Below are 11,992 nucleotides of genomic sequence, written 5' to 3' on the forward strand. Positions count from 1 at the left end.
AAGCTCTATGTGCCAATTGAAAATTCAGATGTTTCTGGTTTCAGTGGCCCTGTTTGCTTTCCTCCTAGAAGAGGAAATAATAGCCCTCAGCTATCTTTTATTTTTAAACTGGTTACTTTACCCTCTTTTGCACCCAGCCTTAATAATCTCCTCTAAAAAATTAAAGTCTCAAAGCTGTCAGGACAAAAGTTTTTAGGCACCTTTGAATATCCCCATCTTTTGAAAAGGAGTATAACTTATGCTGCTCAAAGACAAGGAGAAAGAACATAGAAATTACATTGAGAGATTCACTCTAATTGTTCATTAAGATAATGAGAACAAGCTATCGAAAGGATTTCTGAAAGAAATTAAGGAAAGAGATGTAGAGAGTGGGCCTGGAAGCAAGAAATTTGGAGACTGAGAAAGAGGCAGTGCAGGAGATAGTGCTCAGAGGGCTTCAGAAGCAGGGAGGGAGAGCACCCACCTGCCTGCTGAGGGCAGTGGGGAGGGAAGCATCCAAAGAAGAAATTTCTCACTTATTTCTTATGAATAGAATCTGAGGAGAGCTGTGCCCTGGGTCAGGCAGCTTACACCTTGGCTTTGACCATGCATAGTCCTCCCTCGGTGCGAGGGCAGGAGGGGAAGGAAAGGAGAGGGACAGGACTAGGAGGGAACACAGGTTCCCTCGAGGTGGGGACAGCCTTGGTGGCTGTCTTGGGTGACTTTATAATGCTTGTATCCCCAAATCGTCTGCTGGTGTTGAATATTGAGTTCTGCAGCTTTAAAGCTGTTTCCAGGAGTGAAGGGGGAAATAGGTTAGAGTTGTTATCAGAGACTGCACTTGCTCCCCTGCATTCTTCAGATCGTGTTGTCTGCAGTGAACAGTGGGACAGAGAGAGCTCTTTTGGCTTTTTCGTTGTTTTTTTTTCCAACAAAGGAGGCAAAGGAGCCCCTGGACTGTTCTTTTCCCTTTTTCTTGGAATTGTTTGAACCTGCTCTGGACTGAAAACCCAGAGGAGCACTGGGAGCTCACACCTGTGGCCCACCAGCCTTGGTTTGGGCTGTGACATTTCCCAGACTGAGAACAGTCTGAGTGAGCCGGGCTGTGACCCACAGAAGGGACTCCTCTGAGTTTGTCATCTCTTCAGAGCACCAAGAATTTTTGCTGTTCAGTGTTGTTCATTTTTGTGCTGGGAAGTGCTTTGTCTGTTAAATAAACAGGGATTTTTTTTTGCTTCTCTCTAAGGAAATATGTTCCCCGAACCAGCTGTGGGAGGGACTGCTCGAATCTGTTCCCTGCAGGGTCCCCATTCGGAGGTTCCCTCCCAAATTTGCCCTAAACCAGGACAGTGGTAGAAGGAGGTGGGAAGGCAGCCAAAAGGGAATAAAGGTCCGCGCTGTGGAAGTGCCTCTGTCCTCCCAAGCGTCGCCTCGCGGTCCCCATCCCGCTCAATGCAATGCAGAACCGGAGCGGAGACCGAAGGAGGCAGCGCTGCCCGGCGCTGCTGGGGCTCGGAGGGGCTCCCGCAGTGCCGGGGAGCGCTGGGGTGACTCGCCCAGGGCTAACACAAACCTGCCAGCCGCCCCTGTGCCGGCTGACCAGCACAGCCCTCCTGCTGCCGTGCTGCTCCCACCCTTCCCAATGCCAGCTCTCTCGGCCAGAAGCACGGCTGTCTGGCTGTCCTGTCTGCCCGCCATCCCGGGGGGAGCGGCAGGGCTCCTGCGGGCGAGCAGGGATTTATTTAATGAACACTCGGCGGATGGCAGCGCTCGGCTCTCGTCTCGCCACCGCTCAGGCTCCCCGCGGGTTCTGCAGAACCTGCCGGCGAGGCGCTGGCACCTGTACAAGCTCCTGCTGACCCTCCAGGCGGGAGAGCAGCGCTGACAGGCTGCTCACAGCGGGACGGAGGAGAAAACAGCTCCCTGATCCTCCCCAGAGAGCAGGACAGCCCTGCCTCCAGCCCCCTCTGCAGAGCAGGTGTGGATATTCTAGTGAAGTTTCCAGTAAAGGAAATTAGAAGTGTTATAGGTGAGAGAATGAAGGGATCTGGGGAGACTAAAAGGAGCAAATAGAGAAAAAGTATGTCAACAGGATAGTGTGACTGTTGCTGAGAACAGAAGGAGCAATTCAAAGGGGGATCAGAAAAAGGTGCATAGAAGTGCTGAGCCAAAAAAAAACCCCAAAACAAGTCAAAATAGCATGTAGAAGAAAAGGACACTGACGAACAAATACATATTGTTACATCATAGCAAAGGAAAGGGACAAGGAAATTAGCAAATAATACAATTTTAAGGTGAGAGAAGGGAAAATACAGGAAAGGGGAGGGAAGAAAATGTGAGGCAATAGGCAGTAAGGAAACATAACGCAAAAGGAGGTCGGGTTTCTTCTAAAGCTTAACTGAAAGGGAGGAACCAATTTCACTGCAAAGTGGTATATAAGCAATTAAGAGCTCTCCTTTGGGACTTGCTATTTCCCTCAAGAGTGCTGTTGGAATGGGCAAGTCCAGACAGGAGATGCCCTCCCCGAAGGCAAAGGGCAGAATGTTGTGGCTGGCAGATGTCACACCAGGTGTGACACCAGATGTGACACCAGGTGAGACACTGCAGGGCACCTCCTGCTCTCTGTTCTTGCCCCAGCCACATATGAGCCTGATAGTGCTGCTGAACTAGCAGCCAGTTTGTCCCTGACCTGAAAGTCCTGCTTTTCAGTTTTGGGCTCAGTTCTCACTGATGACCTACATTTCCCCAATAAAACCAAATTAATACTGGTACCTATGTGACAGCCATTTCAGATGTAATCTTACCTTAGGTTGAGGGTCATTACATTTGCATTATGGCAGGCATGAAACACTTCCATGGTCCTTTTTCTACATCTCCAAGGGAAAAGAACAGAAAATTATTCAAGCATTTTCTGACAAAATCACTTGTCAACACTGCTGTGATTTTTCAAGGATCTCCATTGTGAAACTCATCTGTTATAGCAACACTGGTCTGTTAGTCCTCAGGTCAGCTTGGCCACTTTCACCAGCTGCAAGCAGAATCCAAGAATGGTGTGAGAAGTTTCTTTACCAAAACCCACCAGCTGTTTTTCATCTGGTTTAGATAGTCTTATAGACCAAGTGAAGACATGATGCCACCACCCATGCCTGACATCCTCATCATACCAGGGAGGAGTAATTTTGGTTCCTTTTCTTTCAGCAAAGATCATCCTCACATAAAGGTCAGTTGAAAAACCTGAGCACTAAAGGGAAAAGCACAATTTCATTCCCAAACTAGTCAAAGCAAATAATCCTTTTGAAAAAATAAATCCTTTCAGAAATAAGCATGTTCCACACCACAAAATAAAAGATTGGAAGAAGGGAAGGGCCACCAGCAAATGGGAGTTGCTAGCAAGCAGAAGCCAAAGGACAACTTGAATGATACAAAGAAATAATTAAAAGGGAAGAGAAGCACACATGTGGTGGAAAATGTGTGAGAGCAGAGGTTGTCAGATGCAAAGAATACCCACATCTATAGCCATGATTAATTGTGAGAATAACAGGTTATTTTCCCATCTAGAATGCAGAAGAAGTGAAGTGTTGTGTAGAAATGCCATTAATCTCCCTTGATGGGTACATTATTTGCACTGAATTCTACCTGACATTTCAAGTTGCTTTCAATATATTTTATTGTATATTTTTTCATATTTTCAGTGTTCTATTGCCAAAGATTCTGAATCATCAAAATTAATCAGCTGCCTGGAATAGAGCCAGATACAACAAATAAGGAGCTAGGCACTTTTGATATTCTCCCAGTCCTAGACAGATGTATAACTCACATTTATTGGTATGGGAAGATCTGGGGCTGCTCAGAGAAGGAAAAAAAAAAGAAAGAAAAAATAACAACACCCATGGGCATTGTTGCAAGAAACCGATAGGCACTCTTGATGAACAAATGGCTACTGCTTCTGCTTTGAAGCATTTGTTTGACTTATTGTTTGGAAAACAGCAGAGAGAAAGGAGAGCCCAGGACACACATCTCTCTCATGGTGGGTAAATCACCAGGAACTGCATAGGATGCAGAGGTGCTACACCAGTAACTGAGGGAGGCCTCTGAGGATGACTGAAAATATACAGATTCCATACAAGAAGCCTACCCTGAAGGCCTAGCTGCAAAATCAAAGCTACTCCTTCAATGGAAATAAAATTAGAAATACTTTTCTTTAATTATCCCTGAAGGGCAGCCTGATGTGATGGAGCAAAGCTTCCATGTAATAAAAGTAAATGAGAATCCCTACCCTGCTGCCTGCCATAGAGTGTCACAGCTGGAAACCAGGTGTAGGGAATTCCCTGTTACCTGGCACTGCCTGTGCTAACTCAACACCAACACCAATAAGCATAACAAGGGAAGCTGTCACTGATGGGAATAGAGAAGACACCAAAAGAGATACATCAGCTCCTACAAACCATCAGACATCCAAAGAGAAGATTTGATGGAAGGAGAAGTAACTTTTTTAGAAAGCCAGTGTGCTTTCCTCCTCCTTCCCATTCCCCTTTCTCCCAAGAAGAGAATAGCTCCTGAGAAGTTTGTAGTGACAGTAGCTGAGGTTGACTAGAATTTGAGCTGGGCCCTCCTTTCCAGCAGGCTGCAGTGGGGCTCCTTGTCTGCATACCTCTGCACCTAACAAAATTAAAATTTCTGTTAAGAGAGGAAATCTCCTGCCAGCTAATATCCCTAAGCTCAGAGAAATGCTGCAACAACAAACACTGTGACAGGAATTTCATGCTGAGCCCCAGCACCAGGAGGACACTATCATTTTTCCATGCTGTTTTGAAATGATGCAGAGATGTCAGCATCAAGGGGACTTAAAGAACCCATTACTGCAAAGCTCTTTACAAATAAATAAAACATGAAAGTAGTTCCCTTTGCAGGGAGAGGAGGAGGATAAGCAGAGGGCTAGGAGCAGGAGCACCATATTTGCTATGGATTTTGAATGTTTAAAAACCTGCCTCTGAAAGCAGCTTAGTAATTAGCAGTAGCTGATGATGACAAGGGTATTTTTGCACAGCTCCATTGCACTGGCTAATTGACAGACCTTCTTTGGCAGTGAGGAAATCAGGAATGGGCTTTCTTGCTGACATACCTCAATGCCCTGGCTAACCATTTAAGAGGCATCTCCATTCCCACACACAAATTTTCAACACAGATATATATACTTATACAGTAAGTATATTTACAAACACTACAAATATTTGGCATCTTAGGAAAGCTCTCATAGAAACTTCTCTTTTCTCAAAGTACTCAGCATAAATGTACCAGCTTGAAAGTAGAAACTAAGTAAACTGTTTACTCTAAAAATAATTGAAATTGTGGCACAGTAAAGTTGCTCTGAGATACACTTGCTTTGTGTAAAATCCTAGACTGTTATCTACACTACCTGTTGCAGGTTGGACAAGTTAAATTATTATGATATCTTGCTATCTATGCTGTACTTACCACAATGTGCCCATTTAAATAAGGCACTTCTAAAAGCAGTTGCTTTTGAAACTAAAATTGAAAAGCAGGAATCCTGTATTTGTTAGCTGTGAGCAGAAGTGTGCTGGTGCATACCACATTCCTCATCTTGAAAACTTTTCTCTCTGACTTCTGAGAAAGAACTGACAATGGGCTGCTGGTTTTTGTTTCTAAAGGGGAGCCAAGAAGAGTCAATACAATTATTTTTGGCTTCTACACACAAGCTATGCTGCTAGATAAGCACATAGTAATCTGTGTTCCTTAGAAAAAAATCTGTAAAAAACCATTCTGAAGAATTTCTATCAGAATGCATGATCTTTATCAGTAACTAATACAAGCTGAATGCCTAAAATACAGGATGAAGTCTTGGGTTTACCTTTTCCCCCACAGTGAGTAACAGTTTCAGCATTAAAATTGAGGACACAAGCCAAAACATTTTGTGTTTGGGTAGCAGCATCCATTAAGGCTACTAATCATCTCTGCTTCAGCTGCATCAAGGCTGAATTGAGACCTTTCTGTTGACTTCAATGGACCTGGGATCAGCCCTTCTACTGATGCAATTCAGAAAAGCACTTAAGCAACTGCACTTAATTTCAAGCCTGAGGCTAAATGCCGCTAGTGATCTGATCAGGAAGTCAGCCAGAGAAAAAGTAATATAATTCATGGAATTAGTGAGTCAAAAGAGCATAATTTCCTTTGTGATGACTGCTTCAAAAATCCTTCCCCTGCTCCATGTCTGCTCCTTCCTCCCCTTTGCCGTCCCACTGAGCAAGGCAGCTGCTTCCATCCTTGCTTTGCTCCCATCTGGCTGTGCCTCTTCACGAGTGGCAGAAGTTATTTTTTTCCATAAGTAAACACCAGTGTTCTGTCATTATAATATTGCTAAACCTGCATTTTAGCAAGTTAATCAATACAAGTTTGTGATGGCAAACTTCTACAACAGGTCAGCCCTAGAGAAAGAAAACACCCTTGCATTAATACTTCATGTATTGACTTGTCCAGCACTTTTCCTGAATAAAATGTATTTTCTCCTTCTCCTGCCTCCTACACTGGGAGAAGCAGAGAGACTTGTTCCTTGCACCAGAGAGCACTCCCTCTCAAAAGAGCAATGTTCAATGTTTCCCACATTTCAACATGTTCTTGCTCTTGGGTCTTCAACAGGGCTCCTGGTGTCACCCCACTGTACAGTTTGTGTGGCTTCAAGTGGCTGAGGAGCTGCCTCAAAAGGCAGCCAAGGTGAAACTCCAGGAAGGACAGGCACTTAGGCACTCTGCATGATGAGATCCAAGCTATTATTGTACATATGGGAAGAGCTGTAAGGTGAGAGAAGAGAGAGGAACACCTAAAAAGGCAAGGTTAGAATTTTCCTCTACCCTTCACCTTCAATATACATATTTGTATAGCCAGCCATCATTTTAACACACCTTTTGGACAGCCAGGCCATGACAGAGATGCTGCAGGGGAAGCATTGTATCAAACATTCACACACACAGGGCAATTCTCAGAGAGGATTCAGTTGTCTGAGAGGAAGGTGGCCTTCCCTGAAGTGGATTTTTCTATCAATAAATTGTGGCAAAAAACCTTCCATGAAGCACTGATTTTAAACACCATTGCAACTTTTCCTTAGGAAAATTTTTCCATTGAAAAAAGACTGTGGTAGCCTTTGAAGCTTAGACTTCAGAAATTCATGGCAATAGGTGTTAACTGTTGCTCCACCATTTTCAGCCTTCATGCAATTTTCCAGCTGCCTGAGAATGAGCACCAACAATGACCTTCCTTTTGCACTGCCTACTGTGAACTAAAAGCACTGTCAGCTTGATTTTTGCATTTTGTATTGATTCTTCAGCAATCTGATCTGACTCTGAAGCTGGCCCTGCTTGAAGCCAGAGACTGGACTGGGCCAGCCTAAATTATTCTGCATTTGTGTGATGCAGCTGGAGAGGAATCTCTGTGGTCACAGACATCCCTACTGAACCAGGGTTGCTCCCTCAGCAGATGATGCAAGGGAAGAAAACCAGCCTAACTTCAGACAGTATGGAAATTAAAGCCACACAATGGGACAGTAAAAAATATGCTACTTCCAAAATACCAGTTTTTCACATTTAACCTGTCACAGTGACAGAATATCTCATTCCCCACATTTTGCTGTGTAGGAAGCAGTGCAGGTCATGACCCTCTCTCCTCAAGGTCAAAAGGAAATGAGGACATCTGTGTCTCCCATTCAAGCTCAGTGGGACTCTCACTCTGGCACAAGCACATGCTTAAATGCTTTGCTGAGTTAAATTCCAGCCACTGCTCCTATCTGCAGCTATGAGCCATCCTCCCACAAGCATTCAGTCTTTGCTGCATCACATGGAAAGGTACAAAAGCATGTAAAAAAAGTTACCTTTTCTATTAAACTCTGTAGTGCTTTTCTGTGAGGCTAGTAAATCCAATTTATTGGACAGTATGACTGCTTGAGCATTTTTAGTATGCTATAATGCATAAGAGATACTGTATTATCAAATATATTTCAATCTTTGAAAAGTTTTTTAAGGACTGAAATGCTTGCAATTTAATTTTAGGAATGTATTAGCACATATACTATAGCAAAAATGCATTCATTTTCTGCCAGCATTATAATAATTTCTGTTATCATAAAGAAATCTATTCTATTGCCATTAAAAACGTACATGAAGAAGATGGACTGCATTCACCACAATTATCATTACTCTTAAGCATTTAGAAAGCCTGAGCCCATTACAATTTGAAGACAGTTAACAAGAGAAGAAATTTTGTTATTAACATCCTAAACATTAAAAGCAAGAAAAATCCAGTACGACACTATTTGCAGAGAAACGCCAGATTCAGGGCTCTAAAATAGGATTTTAAATTATTTAAAATATTATATTTCTTTAATGAATTAACAATGCATGCCTGAGTAGGCTTTTCAGTACTCAGTGCAGGATTGCAGCAGGAAGGTCAAGTTGCACCAAGAGCTTGTGTATGACAAGGTTGTTCAGTTAGTGTTGGAACTGACCTTTAAGGGCTCTGATGTAATATTTGAATGGCTACCAATGTACAGTTGTCAACTGATTGCAAAGAAAATGCTGATAGTTAAGGAGAGAAAACTATTAGGCAGTCAAAGCTTGAAATGGATAAAGATGCTGTAGGGTTTTGTAGAGGGAGGGTGAATTAGGTGAATGCTATGACTAATAGTGCTTGGATTTACTGCCATAAACCCAGAATTCACAACAAAAAAATCTGACAGCTTGTTCAAAAAGTTATAATATGGAAGAACAGATACATGGGTCTGTTGTGTCAGTAACACTACAGATTGACCTTCTATTGTAGGTAGGCTACACACAGTTTAAAGCATGAATCTTTCTTCAAAATACAGCACTTCAACCATTTCTAGTTATACTGTGGTAAAGTTTGATTGCAGGAGTAAAGAAATGCATATTAAAACTACCAGCAGTGAAATGAACAGTAATATTTATGCAGCACATCAGCACACAGAACAGCATCCTCCAGCAAAGTCCCTGAAAGGTGAGATTTGACACACCAAACTGATCTGATCAAAACTTGAAAAGCCATGCCACAGGCTTAAACCATCCAGGCTCCTAGCAGTGCTGAACAAACCAGTGGGTATCCAACCACAAGACAAAAGAAGAAAGGGTAATTGAGCAGTTTGCTTCCAGCTTTAGGAGCAAGTCTCTTTGTTTTCCCATCTACCCACAGCTGGCAGAACTGCTGCCAGCTGTGGAAGACTCAAGCTTTGCAAGCGTGGCACAAGTGGCATTTCAGGAACATTTTGTCTGAGGGCTCAGAGAGGCACACAGAGCAGCTTTGTGCCTCCAGGCATGAAGTAATCTCTTGAGCAAAACTGTAGTGTCTATGTGAATAGATCAGCTGAGAATTCTACTGAAAAAGAAGGCAGGCAATTCCTTATATATTTGGAGATCCCCTTTAAGAGGAGTTCCACTGTTATAAATGACAGTGTATTTGTATTAGGGCTGGGTGAGTGTCCCCAGCACATTTTTTGCCCCACAAGCTTTTCCTTTTTCCAAGCCTCATCATTTCTGCAGTGCACCTTCCCTTTACTGTGGAATGCATATGGCAATGCCTGTTTGAAAGGGGTGTCCTTGACCTAGGATTGTCCAGCTCTACCCATCCACTGGAATGGAATCAGGAAAACACATACTCCTGCCTAGGGTGAGTTGAATAAGAAACTCAGCACAAGTCATCAGTCACCCCTGGAAAAGTTAAAATACTTCACTGGCATAAAATAGACCCTCTTCTGAAAATTGTCCTTTATCAGGGTCCACCATGTATTTTAAATCACACCTATCCAAACATGGGATGGAACATTACCTTGGGCCATGAGAAGTATTTTAACTTCAGCTATCCATGGGCAGTCTTTATTCCCTCTCTCCTGCTAAAACCTCCTTCTGGGGAATGAAGGTCATTCCAGATGCACATGGATGAAAATTACATGGAACATTAGCATGGGTTCAGCTTAAGGAAAGTCTTCATAAAAAGTCCCCTGAGGGCTCAGGTAATCCCCATCACATTTATTAAGTTTCTTGCACACCAATATTAGAGAGAAGCAGTCCAGAGAAGTGGAGATGTTGCCTTTTCACTTGGTTTCACTTTCCGTGTATTTTGATTTTATTTTTTATATTCATGGATATTATAGGTAACATGAATAATGTCAGGGCAGAGGTGATTCATTTTTATGACACTTTTTTCAGCAGTGGCATGTGAGATACAAGCAATACTGTGTCAGTTTCTTTGGCTCACATTTGCATCCAATCATCAATGAGTAAAATGAAATCTCACAGCTGCCAACATTCAATTTCTGAGGCTCTCAGGATTTTCATCACACATCCACAACAGACAAAGTGACTTTCAGGTGACTTTTAACAACATTATATCTATTTTTAACCACAAAAAAAAATAGAACTAGGATTACTTCCAATAAGTTATTGAAACTGCATGCTTTATGCCATTATACAATTATATTGAATTCACTTAACAAACAGTTTATGTTTGTGCCAAAAATGCCAGATAAATACAATCATTTGCTGTGTATCAGTCTAAATTGATTACAGTTAACATGGCAGTATTTCCACTGAAAGCAGGATGGACAGACAAATTATACTGGCAGATATATGTTAGAGGCCTTCTCATACTTGTGCTCCAAAGCATAGCAGATCAGCTGTCAGGAAAAAGTTTCTCTCTTCTATGTGATTTATGAGTTCTCATTCAACAGATCTCAGGTAGTCATTTCAGCTGATAGCTGATCTTAAGGTAAAAAAAGCTTTCAAAATATTGATGGATCTAGCCTTTCAGGCTTCAGCAATTCTGTCCCCTCTTTCTCAACCCACTGTTTGTATTCCAAAGTCACTCAAAGAGCTCACTTATAGAGGGCTGTGAATATGGTGCCTGATCCAGACCTTAGGGAAGGGAAAAAAAAGATTTGTAACTACTTGAATGTAGTTGGCCTCAGAACCACAGAGGTGCATACAGACTATGTATTACCAAGTTTACTGAGGAGCAGATCTATAGAAAGTTGGTACTAATGCTCCACACTTCTTTGGGGCATGTGCAAACCATTCCATGTTCCCATGGGATACCATAGATCCTGCAGAGCTGCAGGAGTGACACTTCTGGTTTTACTCACGTGAGAGGTGCCTGCTTTGTGCAATCCAAAACCACTCCAGCAGGCAGGTCAAGGTGTGGTGAGGGGGGACAGCTTCACTTCAAAAGCAAGCTTCTCATCAGGCCTAAATTCTTGATGAGACATATCCACACTTATGAGTTCGTCTCTGGGTGTTTGGTTAAACATTGTTTGGTTAAAATTAAGTAGCTGCAGTCCCACTGTCTTGAATGTGAATGTGTTTAGCCATGACACCACGAAGCAACCATGGCATTATCATTACCTGGCTTAGTAAATAGCAGTCTTTTTCAGATTAAAGATTCTGAATGATATTGGGATAGAGTGATTCAGAAGTCTACCTAATGCAGACTTTCACCTGTGCAGCAGCCAAGATCAGGAGCTGCTGAATCATCCTTTAAATTACCCTAACCAAAAGTGCATATCAGTGATTTATCTCAGTTAGACCTTTATGTTTAGACAACAGCAGCTACTCAGTTCAAGTCCTTTCCCATAGCCTCCTCCACAGTAGAAAACTAAAAAAATCAAACACTTAATGAGGCATGGCTTTATTGCCAGAAGGAGAAGGAGAAAAACCTTCTTATGTGTGAGGAGACCTGCAGTTTTTAGGACACTTTTTGGCCACTATGACATGAAAACTGTGAGATTCTGAGCTGTATGGGAGACCACCTGCCACAGATATTGCCATTGGTACAGACTTTAAACACAAAAAATAAAACAACCTGGTGCTATTCTTTCCTGGGAAGATAATGTTAATCTCCTGTTTAACATCCTTTCTGTTATCAGTTCTCAAGGTAAAACAGCACATGGCAGCCTGCCATGCCACCAATTACATACATATTTATAAAACAAATTAAGGTT

The sequence above is a fragment of the Erithacus rubecula genome, assembly GCF_903797595.1.
Source record: "Erithacus rubecula genome assembly, chromosome: 1".
NCBI classification, from domain to species: Eukaryota; Metazoa; Chordata; class Aves; order Passeriformes; family Muscicapidae; genus Erithacus; species Erithacus rubecula.